Source organism: Sitodiplosis mosellana, unplaced genomic scaffold (assembly GCF_009176505.1).
Source record: "Sitodiplosis mosellana isolate CC-2019 unplaced genomic scaffold, AAFC_SMos_1.0 Smas_scaffold_1, whole genome shotgun sequence".
In the NCBI taxonomy this organism is placed as follows: domain Eukaryota; kingdom Metazoa; phylum Arthropoda; class Insecta; order Diptera; family Cecidomyiidae; genus Sitodiplosis; species Sitodiplosis mosellana.
The window spans coordinates 6,177,452-6,189,842 of NW_022595244.1; positions in this window are offsets into that span (position 1 = coordinate 6,177,452).

Below are 12,391 nucleotides of genomic sequence, written 5' to 3' on the forward strand. Positions count from 1 at the left end.
TAACAGTTTGAAAATAGCATATGAAATGGTAATGAAGCCATATATGGAGAAGTTTGGTACGTAATTGGGAAGCGATCAAACCTCAAAAGGGCCTTTATATGTCGGTTATCAATAATGCATTTGATGTTCACTTCCAATACTGTACGAAAACCGAGTAAAATGTGCAGCTCAAATTCATCAAATATTCTAAATTTATGCGGTGGAACTGTGCGTGTCATTGCATATCACTTCTAATTAAAGTCTATAGAGCGAAGGCCAAAACATACCGAATATTCCAATCAAAAGTTATCGATGTCGGCTGTCATCCCGTAGTTCCCGTCAACATTCACTATTTCATATTACATTAAAAATGTTCATTCGTTGCAATGGTCTGTCAATCAGGATTAAGAATTTGTGCATGAATCAATCATTCAGTGTCGTAACCACACAATGCACGAATTGAAATTTGCATAGAATAACAGACCGCCTTATTGAAACTACACATTCTCTCTCTCTCTCTCTCTCTCTCTGAACCGTTCAGCAGAAAATTGCGACAATTTTCCCAAAATATCAAATGTCACAATTGATTTTCGACACACAATCAATATTGCTCTCGATTGTAAAACACACGTGAAATATGGGCTAACATTTTTCAAAATTCATAAAGCAAAACAAATCAATATAATGGCAACTGGAGTTCGATTACATTTTGCCATTGGTTCGTGGGGTGTCAAAGTGTCGCGTTCATTTCAAACATTCGTTCGAATATCTCAAAGTCGGGTATATTGCGCATAATTCCAGTAGCAGTGGCTAGAATTTAATAAAGTAATATTCATCATAATATATTTGTATACTTTTCGGTCTCTTTATTCGCAATGATACGATTATTGTTGATTTTGGTTGTCAATCCGCCATCCCCCAAAGGATGCTGCACATTAATTTCGTCGTATATGCAAATGAAGCATCAAAACCCGTCGCTCTTTTAGAATTTGAGTGAGCAAGAAAGAGAGGGGGAGGGGGCGGCTCAACAATCTAGCCTAAATACAATAACATATTAATAATGCCGGGCAAACAAAATTATATTTTCATTCATTTTCGTGAAAAAGTGTTCGAACCGGCAAATGTTTTCGTGTGGGAGATTTTTGATTAATTTAAATGCATTTTGTCGTCTATATTCCATGACATCCATGTACCAAAATGAACCGAACATCGACCGTAAATATAACGCGCATTTACGTCTCAAATGTACAATATTATTTTGACATTTTGAGAACACCACAACGGTGTCGAAACGAAACGAGCATGGGTGTTGTTTTTTTTTTAAAACCCGGTTCATCGGTTCAAAAACAAGGAGGGATGGATGGATGGATGAATGATGGTAGTAAATAAATTGCACATTGTATAAATAAAAATATCAACATCGGTGTTTGTACTTGTTTAGGGTTAATCGAATTTTCAGAGATAAAATGACATTTTAAATACGATGTCGTGCCGATGGATTCGTTTTCGATGTGGTGTTTCAATGTGAACGAACGACCGGATTTTTGTTTTTGTTCCAAAGCACTTGCATTCCATTTTTGGCTGGCTGAACACCATTGAGCAGCGGCGGCGGCGACGTCGTTTCTTGCATTCGTTATATGGTTGTTTGATGTCGACGCTTTGACATATTTCTCGTTTGTGTGTTGTGTGTGCGATGCAAACCCCGTAAAAGGATGTGCGTTGATTGGTGTTTTGTCACTGCTTGTTGGATTTCTATGCTAACGACATAAATGAGGGTCTATCAATTGGTATAATGAAACATAATGCCTTTATTGTGTTTATTCTTGTATTCGACTCGACTCTACTCGCTGGTGCGTCCGTCATAGTGTGTGTGTGTGTGTAAAAGAGAGGATTTTTAAGGGATCTTAATCGGAATATAAAAGCAATTTATATTCATAAATTCACACAACGAACACATATGTTTCAAACTAATGCCTTAAACAAGACGAGAAGAAGAAAAAACAAGCATATGCATCCATTTGTGCTCATAGGGTGTCATGGTAACAATTTTGATGCAATTTATTCAACATTATCGCATGTGATAAATTTTTTCTCGTCTTAAGTTTGGCGCTCAAAAACACCCTGCTCCCATGACACACACTCACACACACGAGCAGCTTAACATCAAATCGATAGTCATTCGCTGATACACAGCATTGCAACACATGGATTTGTTCATTTTGTCATCGACATTAGCAACAAAATAAACTCTTTGGCACGATTTCTGCATTCATGGCAGACGGTCTGGTTTTTTCTTCTTTGCCCTGGTGCTGATGCATGAAATATCATTTATCGTCATCCATCATATTCATCCGTGGCATAAAAAATGCACATGAATTCACATAACAAGTGATGACAAACAGCACAATACCATTGCTCTTGCTGCTAGCAAGAATCGGAACATTATACACACACACACACACTCGCTCACTCCAATCTATTCGATCATCAGAATAACTTTGTCAAGAATTTTCTCTCTGTTTTTTTTTCACCGCTCATGCTTCACTTATTTATGATTATGGTTTTACTGTGCTCGTTTGCCATTAGCGAATTTTGCGTTCTCTTTGAATGCCAGGATTTGCGAGAAAACTTTTGCTTGTTTACAGACAAAACAATTCGACAGAGCTGCGGGGAAAATGCGAAAATATATTTCTCTTCGACAGAGATTTGTGTTTTGCAATGCTTTTCATTGTGTGTCGACTTGTTTGTTGTGCTGTGAATTATTCACAGTAGGTTGTTTGCGATACGCAAATGTAATTTGGCATTCGAGTGGAACAAAAGCATGAAATCAATGCATATTTTGTTCAATAAACTCATTTAGCTGATGCTCTGCGTGTAATAATAATATTTGCGAAAAGAACGCCACCAATTCCGCTAAATTATTCAATTAATTGAATTGAACACAATGGCCGCCTAATAGTGTGTCCATTGAATATAAACTGAAGGATTAAGACAGCACGACCAACGACTGAATGAAAGGAATGGAGAAAAACCACTTGTGGCTCCAGCAACTTTTCTTACAATCACTCAATCATTCATTACAGCGTTGATGCGAAGAATAAAATGAAAGAATGAGACTGATCTACATATTTTTTCCTCGTTCGCCAGTGAAAATAGCATCAAGCACCAGCTTCCGTTGAGTAAAGAAATGTTGATTTCTTGCCGATGACGAAGAAACTGAAGCAAAACCGAAAGCGGAAAAATCAGCAAAAACCAAGGCAAAAACTTAGTCAATGACACACACGCACATACCAAGGCGATATCTCATTATCGGGCATTCACTCAATATAAGGATGTTTACAATGATGCGAATGAATTGGACTGTAGCTCAAGCCGGATTGCTAAGTGCTAAGCGAGTGGCTAGACGAAAAATTGTATACGCCATTGCGTCGCGACTGACTGGCGCTTTTCATTAATAAAATCATATCGTATCTCGCTTGAATCGGAGTAAAAATTATGCGAGTCGCACGCCTAATGCAGACACACACAAACCATACATTTCAACAGCACCAAGTGACAACATACAGCACAGCATCGCAATGGGTATTTGGCACGAAATGGCAAACATCTCAACAAACCACTTCATCGTTGAACTCTCTGCGTTTGCACTATTTTCCATCGTCGCATTTTTAAATGCGAAACTGCTACTCACTCGAGCAATGCTCGTTGAATGTACAGTGTACACAACTATTCAAGAAGCGTGAACGCAATTCAAAATGAGTCGAAGAAGAAGAAAAAGTAGGAGAAAAAAAATGGAAAATCACAAACAATACAAAACACACTCCAAAGTGGATGATGCCAGAGTAGAATGTAGAAACGTTGGATGAAGCGAAAAAAAATCAAAATAACTTTACTTGTTTGAGCTCTCGAAACAATAAAAGTTCATCGGTCGATGCGTTTGCCTTTTTTCCAAATGATCCGCTTTTTTCACCATTCAACTTTTATCTCTACTTATTTAATATTGTCTGCGAGTTTGGTCATTGGACAACGCCAAACCGTTTAATATCCAATATTATCCCGAAAACATCTTTTGACTTTTGTTTTTTTTTTACTCTCGCTCTCTCGCGTCGGAGTTTTTTTTCCCCATGTCCTTCTTCAAAAAGAAATAAAACGTTTTTAAATTGCTGATTTTTTCCATTACGAACATTAAATCGGCTTTATTTTCATAACGCGTCCTTCGACGATGCTGGAGCGTGATATTACGTATTTTTGCAGTCATTTGAAGTCAAAACAAATAAATGAACTTTTCGATGGTGCTTAGCGCAAAGAAATTTTGAACCGTTGTATCATGATGATGATTGCCAGAAATATTTCTTCCCTTGGCTTGCCTTCGTCAGTTCCCTGCGCTATGTCTTTGCATATACCCATGGTTTCAATGACTCGGCTTTTTCTGTCAATGGCCCCATTGCGGAATTGACCATGGCCCCATTGCGAAAACACTTTATTGAAAGTGAGCTTATGAACTGTTGTGTCTGGCCGAACAATGGCTGCCTTCTTTTTCCATTCACAATCACACCATTTTGTCGATAATAATAAGAATTAACTTAGGCTCGTCCGTATGCGAACGGTGCAGTGCGACTGCTTCTTCTTCTTAACTAACACATCTATACATATAAGTCGCCATATTGGTTATAATGTTCACAAATGGCACGCAATACACTGTATACATTTTCAATATGGTCGCGCCCATTGTGTACGACAGTGTGAAGAAGAAGAAGCAGTATTATAAGAAACTGTGTATGGGTTTACATAGGGATGCTTAGGCTACTTTCAAAAGCTTAATTTTCTTTCGTCTAATCATTGAAATTTTTTTCCAAGCTTCGTATTACAAAGGACCGTTCTAGAAAAATTGAAGGAAATCTCCGACAAAATTTGGCTTATCAGCCGCTTTTGTGGGATTATTGCTCAATTTATATGCTTTGATTTGCATGTTTTGCAGCAATAAGGCCTTGTATTGCATAAAGAAAGTTTATTTCAGCAAATTTCACACAAAAAATGGCGATTTCATGGTCTGAGCATTGATCTCACAAAGTTTTTATTAGCTTTTGTCCTTTGCAAACATGGCGACCATTTCAGCGAATTTACAAACATTGCGGCGGAAAAATGGTCGTATAAATTGTGCGAGCAGCTTTATCGACTTTTTCGAAACAATCAAGCAACAAGCTAATAAAACTATTGATTTTCTCCCTATGCAAACGCTGAGAGCCACGCGAAATCTATTCATTGCAGTAAATAAGAGCGTTTAGTTGTCGGGGGATTTGTGTCTCAAAATCGCATTAAGCGTTTGCAACAATTAATCATTTTTACTTCGTATGATGCGGCTATATTATTGCGTCGCTCGTAGCAATTTTGAACTGCAAGCGGATTCCAATAGCAGCGATTGCCAAATAAGTTGATTGACATTGTCGAAATCAATATAAATTATTGATTCGCTCATACAACGAATTAAACGAGAAATAAATTGCGTTTCAGCTAATGTGGATTTGAAGTTTATCAAAATGTAATTTGCGATGGAGATAATGATATTTACTGCACATTGGGCAATGAACGATAGCGCATAAAATAAAATCGATGCACTGTGAATTTCCAGCCATCGAACGGATGGATTATGACCTTCGGTCAAGTGGAATAATGGCAATTTGAGATTTTGAGCACGTGTGTTGTTCAAAACCTTCGCTTCTATTCTTGCCTTATAGTCGATTTTGACAAAATCATCCTTTTTCACATTTCAATATGCTACGTTAATTAAAAAATAAAAGATTGTTTGAATTTGATGTTTTCAGAGCAAATGAAGCGATTTAAGAACAGAACGGACAATTAAAGTATCAAAAATATCAAAATGCATTACACGTAACCATTTCATTGACAAACAGATGGTTGCATATACAGTTAGAAGTTTTACTTCGACGAGTTATATTGACACGAGTGACTCATTGCGTCATTACATTTCTTTCGAAGATAAATTATTTGTGCTATTATATGTGCTTACTATTTAATTTGCAATAGCCCGTAATTGAGTATAGATTTGATTTATCTTTCATAATAAATTCATAAATATTGATAAATTTTTTCCAAAAAACAATTAACTGAATGTTCCACAAGTTTTTCTCCACTTTTTTCCTTAAGAAATTGAAATTATTCTTGCCTTATAGGTGATGTCTTTTGTGACATCTATTTTTTCGGCGGTGAACAACTACGTATTATTTAACCCTTTGATGCACAATTTTTTGTTTTTGAATCATTTTTATATATGTTTTGTGCCACGATAAATAGAGAAAGACCTCATACTTAGATTTTTGAAAAATTGCGTTGTTTTTATAAAACTAATGATGCAGAAAGTTAAATTGATGTGTTTTGGTCCTACGAGTCCCGATTTGACAATTGAAAAGAATGAACAAACCCACAAGATAAGAGGAGGAAAAATGTGGAATTCTGCTATAATTTCGCATTTTTTTACAGCAGTACATGAACAGAAAAAACTTTCCATTCAGCCAGCCGATTGTAGCCTGTAAAGTATCAAATGAAAGCTAGTTCATCTTCCTACATTCGTTTCCAAATAGGAATGTGAAAATATTCAGTGGTTTCATAGCTATAGCGTCTGGCGTATCTGGTTACTTTAGGAACCGAAATGTGATAAAGGGTTAAGCTTGTGCTAGAACTCGTAAAAATGTGCAGAAACAGTTGTCAAGTATAGATATTCTTATTCTAAGCTTTCAGTAAGTGTAATAAATAGAAAAGTTAATAAATGTGGTTGAATCATCAAAAGAGAGCACCTTTGAACTGAATATTCTTTTGTTTCCTTCCACCGCATGTTCTTTTCAGGTAGGTGTTCCAATGTTCATTACTCATTTTGCCACGCTGAACTGCTACAATGCAAGAAAGTATGAGACTGAAGAGCGCATCAACTGTGAAACAATAAAAAAGATTCGTTTTTTTGTGAACAAGATTTCTGTTATAGCACTCACCTTTGAGAATGTTTCCAAAGAGGTGGTGAAAATATATCCATTAACCCTCTAATGCATATATTTTATACAGAGCTGGGAATTTTTTTCCATGCTTATTTTACCTCATAAGCACTTAACAAAATATTCATAATCTGGTATAATGCTGGAATTATCAATAAATCGCAAAAATCAAAATGGTCTTATAAGTACAGTCATGCATTTACGACCAATATGGAAATTGCGAAGTATATGAACAAACCGAATTTGCATAGCTGTACTTATAAGAACAGCTTGCAAATTGAGTGATGTTGACATCGGAATTCGTGAATATCATTTTTTCTGTATTATTTGTGATAAAAATAGGTTGAAATAAAATGAAAATAAAATTCCACATTAAACCAAGCACACAAAATATCAAACAAAAAGAAATCCAAATTGCATGGCTGTACTTATAAGAACAGTATGCAAATTGACGGACAAATGTTGCACAATTGTAAAAAATCATTGAACTTGAATTGAATTTGGTTAAAAACACTCCAAATAAGCAGGAAAAAAATTCCTGAGGTCAACAAAATAATTTTATTCGACTTAATCACGTTTCAAAAACAGGACGCGAAACGAAAATAATTTATTTTTACGGAAACGTCGTTTTCTTGTACAAATGTTGTCATAACTTGACACTGGTTGACCGCACACACAATTTTTATGAGAAAGAAATGTGCGCTAGTGTTCTCCAACGAAAACTGTCATACATTATTTTGTGACATAATCAATGATTCGCATTATAGAAAGGTTTAAATGAACCAACCTTATAAGTTCACGTATGCACTAGAGGGTTAAATTCGGAAGGAATTTGGCCTTGACGAATGATTGGTGCGATCATTTTTTGTTGTTGCAAAGGCAAAGCATACCAGCGAGTGTTGTAGATTATATTTGCCATGTCAGCTGATTTGGCGGTTATGTTGGTCGGTAGTAACACGTCAAATAAACCAGGAGGAGTTGACAACTCAAAACAAACATGCGATTCACAAACTCGAAGGATAGATTTTGAAGACTTTGCTCAAACGATCGAATCGCCAATACCACATACATCACAAATATCAAAAACTGAAGGAGTTACGGACAAAAAGGTCTTCGTAGATTTCATAATGCTGCGAACAGACGTTTTTTGAGTTTAGTTATGCTCAAAGTAAAATAAAAATAAAAATAAAAATAATTCTATCATTTACCCCAAAATATCGGAATGCAGTTGAATAAGATCATTAAGAGTGCTCTGGGTGATGAACTCTTTCTGATGATTCTCCTTGGTTACGGATGCATCAAGTTTTGATGCAACTGTACTGAAATCGACGATCAATGCCCCGATGTACGTACACATTCCGACGAAGCATGTACCAAAAGTTGAAAATATTCCTAAATATATTATTGTACCCAGCGGTTTGTCGTGAAAAATTTACCATGTGAATCGGCCGATACGTGAAATGGCATCCAGTATCTATTACAATTTTTAATGCTTGGAACCATCGCAATGCACGTACACTTCATATATGCGCTTTTGACTTTTCGTAGAAGAGATTACGTTTTTCTTTCTCTCGGTATGTGAGCATTACCGCTTCAGCATGGCGCCAATTCATGCAAATTCAGGTTAGAATCCACTTTTCCTTGTTGCGTTCTTTCACATAATTCTTCTTTTCAAATTGAAGACTGATATGGCTCGATACGACCATTTAAAAAAAATGACAAACCATTTCATGGAATGGAGGGGAGTGGCGGATGATTCAAAACTCTTCAAAAACAAAAATGGCCCACTTTTGATATCGAAAATTACTGCTCTGTGGTAATAATGAGAACAAACAACTGCAAATGCAGGTAAACACAGCGAATGAAGGCAGAAAGTAATGATGGGCTGTAAGCGGATGTAATATAGTAAATATAGAAAATGCCAGAAGATGCACGCCTATTGTCAGTGCTGATTACAAGAAGAAGCAACATGAAAACAATAACACTGCAAAACGCCGTGCAAATGTTTTTCAATACATTTCAATACATCAAACTGCGTCAATTGTTACGGCCTTCTAGCATTACTATTTTCGTCAAATCAAATGATGGGCTGTTCATAGGTTAATCCAAACCTGTATATTAAATACTTATTACTCATGTACAAAAAATTATGAAAAAAAATCCATTTTATCTATTTGTTAGTATCAAAATCAATATACATATTCGATGCATGTACTGCAAAAACATGTATATATGTGTATATTTTCCAAGTGAATCCTAAATACTGGTATGGTAGTTCCAGTTTTTCTATTGCAATGTGCAAACTGCACAATTTCGCACATTTATTGACGTAAATTCATTTGTCTGATGTGTCCTGGCTCGTATAAAAAGGGATGAACGCCTGCATGAATCGCAGTCATTAGTGAATATTCGTTACGAGGAAACTTCGGTAAATTTTGCAATTTTTAAAAGAAAATTACAATTACATCATTTCGATGGCGAAGTTCAAAGTTCTGAGGCTCAGTCAGATTTGGATCTATCCAAATAATATAGCGAAACCGACCAAAAAAACTCTTCACTTCGATTGCATCTTATTACATTTCGTTTGGTTTGATGATATCGGTGATATCTAGTGTGGTTTTAATATTTGAAAATTTGAATAGATTCGAACTGATTATTCAAGAAATTATTGTGATGATTGGAGCAATTCGGACTTTTGCGGTATATTTATTCGTTGGACTAAACATAAATAAGATCAAGGCTCTACATCTCACTCTATAGGATTTCATTTATGAAGTTGAGGGTATGATTAGTGTCTGTTTTCCATTGCACAACGCACACAGTCATCACTTGTTATTGCGCACATATGGTCAGTGGTCACTCACAAATCGACCGGCATTCGCCCAATTCGAATGCATTTCGACTTCAAATCGAATTGCTGAAAAGTGAAAAGCTTTTCACTGGCTATCGATAAAATTGATTTTCATTCATCCCAACATTTCGTTCAAACTTGTGAACATGATTTTCATATAAAGAATTTTATTCTTCAAAAAATTGACCGATAGCCATTGAAGGACCATTCAATGGATTTTCTCTATGAATTATCCATATGATGCACCTAATTTCTATAAGGTTTTCGCTCTATAAACCAAGAAAATTTTTATGATTTCATTCATGAAGCTATTAAAGAGTTAGGCACACGATACTATGCGTTTCGTCCTCAGTACTCACACATAGTTACTTTTGAGCAGTGTTGTCTAATTTTGCACACTGGTGACACAGAGGTTGCTACGTTTACGCTATGTATTACAATCACATTGACGTTATGTGTGATACGTTGCTCACTAACACATATATCTGAGGACTAAATGCGTCTAATTTTTTGGTTTAGTTTTAATCACAATAAAATCAATTTTTGTTGTGGTTTCTTCAATATAACTCCTGTTTGTTATATGCTATATGCATGGTAACTGTGACGTCATACTTCGACGCAATTGATCAACACCAATGTTGAAATAAATCAAAACGAGAAAAATCCACGGAAATACGAAAAAAATTACCGCAAAATCAAAGAGCAAATGCATAAATTGGTTCAACTTCATGTCAAAATATCCGATGTTTTTTAAATGACAGCGAGCATATACAGCGGAGCCATTTTCTTGCTTCTCCCTGTCAACAATGTGTTTATAGGCTTGTCAATGTACGAGAGTGAACATGTAAGTAACTTCAACTTTTCTAAATTGGTTTGATATCAAATTTTTTTTTGCTGTCAGCCTATTTTGAATCTACAAGCAGAAGCAATTTTCATTGATTTGATGTGCATAATTGCCTCATTCTACTGGCCATATACGTATTGCCACTTCGCAACCATGGTTACTACGCGAGTTTCATCTCTTGGCGACGTGGCCTACCATTCGAACTGGTATGAATATCCTGAGCTGCAGAAGTATTTCATCTTGATCATCGCTCGTTCCCAGGAACCAATTCAATTCACTGGATTCAAATTATTCGGCTGTTCATTGGAGATGTTTGGAACGGTATGTACATCGTTTTTTTTTACATATTCGGTACGACAATTACAACAAACATTTGATCTTTATTATTTCATTCCTTCGCAGATTTTCCAATCATCTTGTTCCTACTATCTTCAGAAAACAATAAATAAGAATTGAATTTTTTTTGTTTTTTGAATTTTTCAAACTATAAAATAGATGATAGCTTAGTGTAAATGTAAAATGGATAAAAATGAGTTGCCTGAATTTTCTAGGAATATGTAACTTTAGATTTAAGTCAATACAGAATTATTTTCTCAATGAGATAATGATGTTAGAAACAATTTTTCACTAGTTTGCTTGAAGCCACGCTTTAAATAAAATTGCAGCCTATGCTCACTGACGAAATAAAGTAAGGGAAGGTGGGGTAATTCGGAACACCGCCAAATTTCGCAGCAAATGAATAGTTTGAGACACGTGAACAACTGTCATCGTTTTCTCTAAACAAAACCTCAAATTTCCATTAGCACTCGACGAGTGTGTACGTACATTTTTCGAAGAATCAACTCCGATGAATATGTTTATAATTATCGTATACCATTAATATTTCGACTCACAAAAGGAATTTTGCATAAAAATTCATTGAGTGACTGAAACACGATTATGTTGTAAGCCTTAGTGAGTGGGGAATTTCGGAACGCCCTATGTACGAAAAATTGATCAAGTGATTTTTAATACTTTTCAAGTTGACATCGCAGTTTTTATGCATATTTATTATATTTCATGCAAAATTTCGACAAATTACTCATTGCAATTTATGCGATCGAGCTTGAAATGCACCACAATGATTGGTAGCTATTTCACAGGCAACATATACAAATCCGACTAACAACAATCGCTATTTTTGAATTTTTTCCTGATTAAAATTAATTCTTTCTTTTCCTAGTTCTTCATAAACGTTTTGCATCAAAATTGTTCAGTTTTCTACCCATTTATGAAGTGTTCCGAATTTCCCCACCATTTTTGAAAATCGCAAAATCAAGGGTTTTTTGCCAACAGGGTACATTCTTTCAACCGATTTGAATTTCAACAAGCGACAAGGTCCAAAAGTTAGATTTTTATATTTACCAAGTCGTACCACTTTAGGATTTGGAAAAATGTTAATTTTTCAGAATGCTTTTGAATTATTTCGATGTGTGTTCCGAATTTTCCCACCTTCCCCTATTTTATTTTTGAATTGAAAAAAGAAAATATGAATCACATAAAAATTGGGGCCGTGATAAATTTGATAATTTGTGTAAAATATTTCAATCGTCGATGTTGAATTTTTTGCCAAAGAAACTAGTCATGAAGAATGTTTAAGAAAATCACTTTGTCATATAGCCTATAGTATATGAACCGTTGCGACAAAAAAAAATCCCTCAACATGTTGCACTT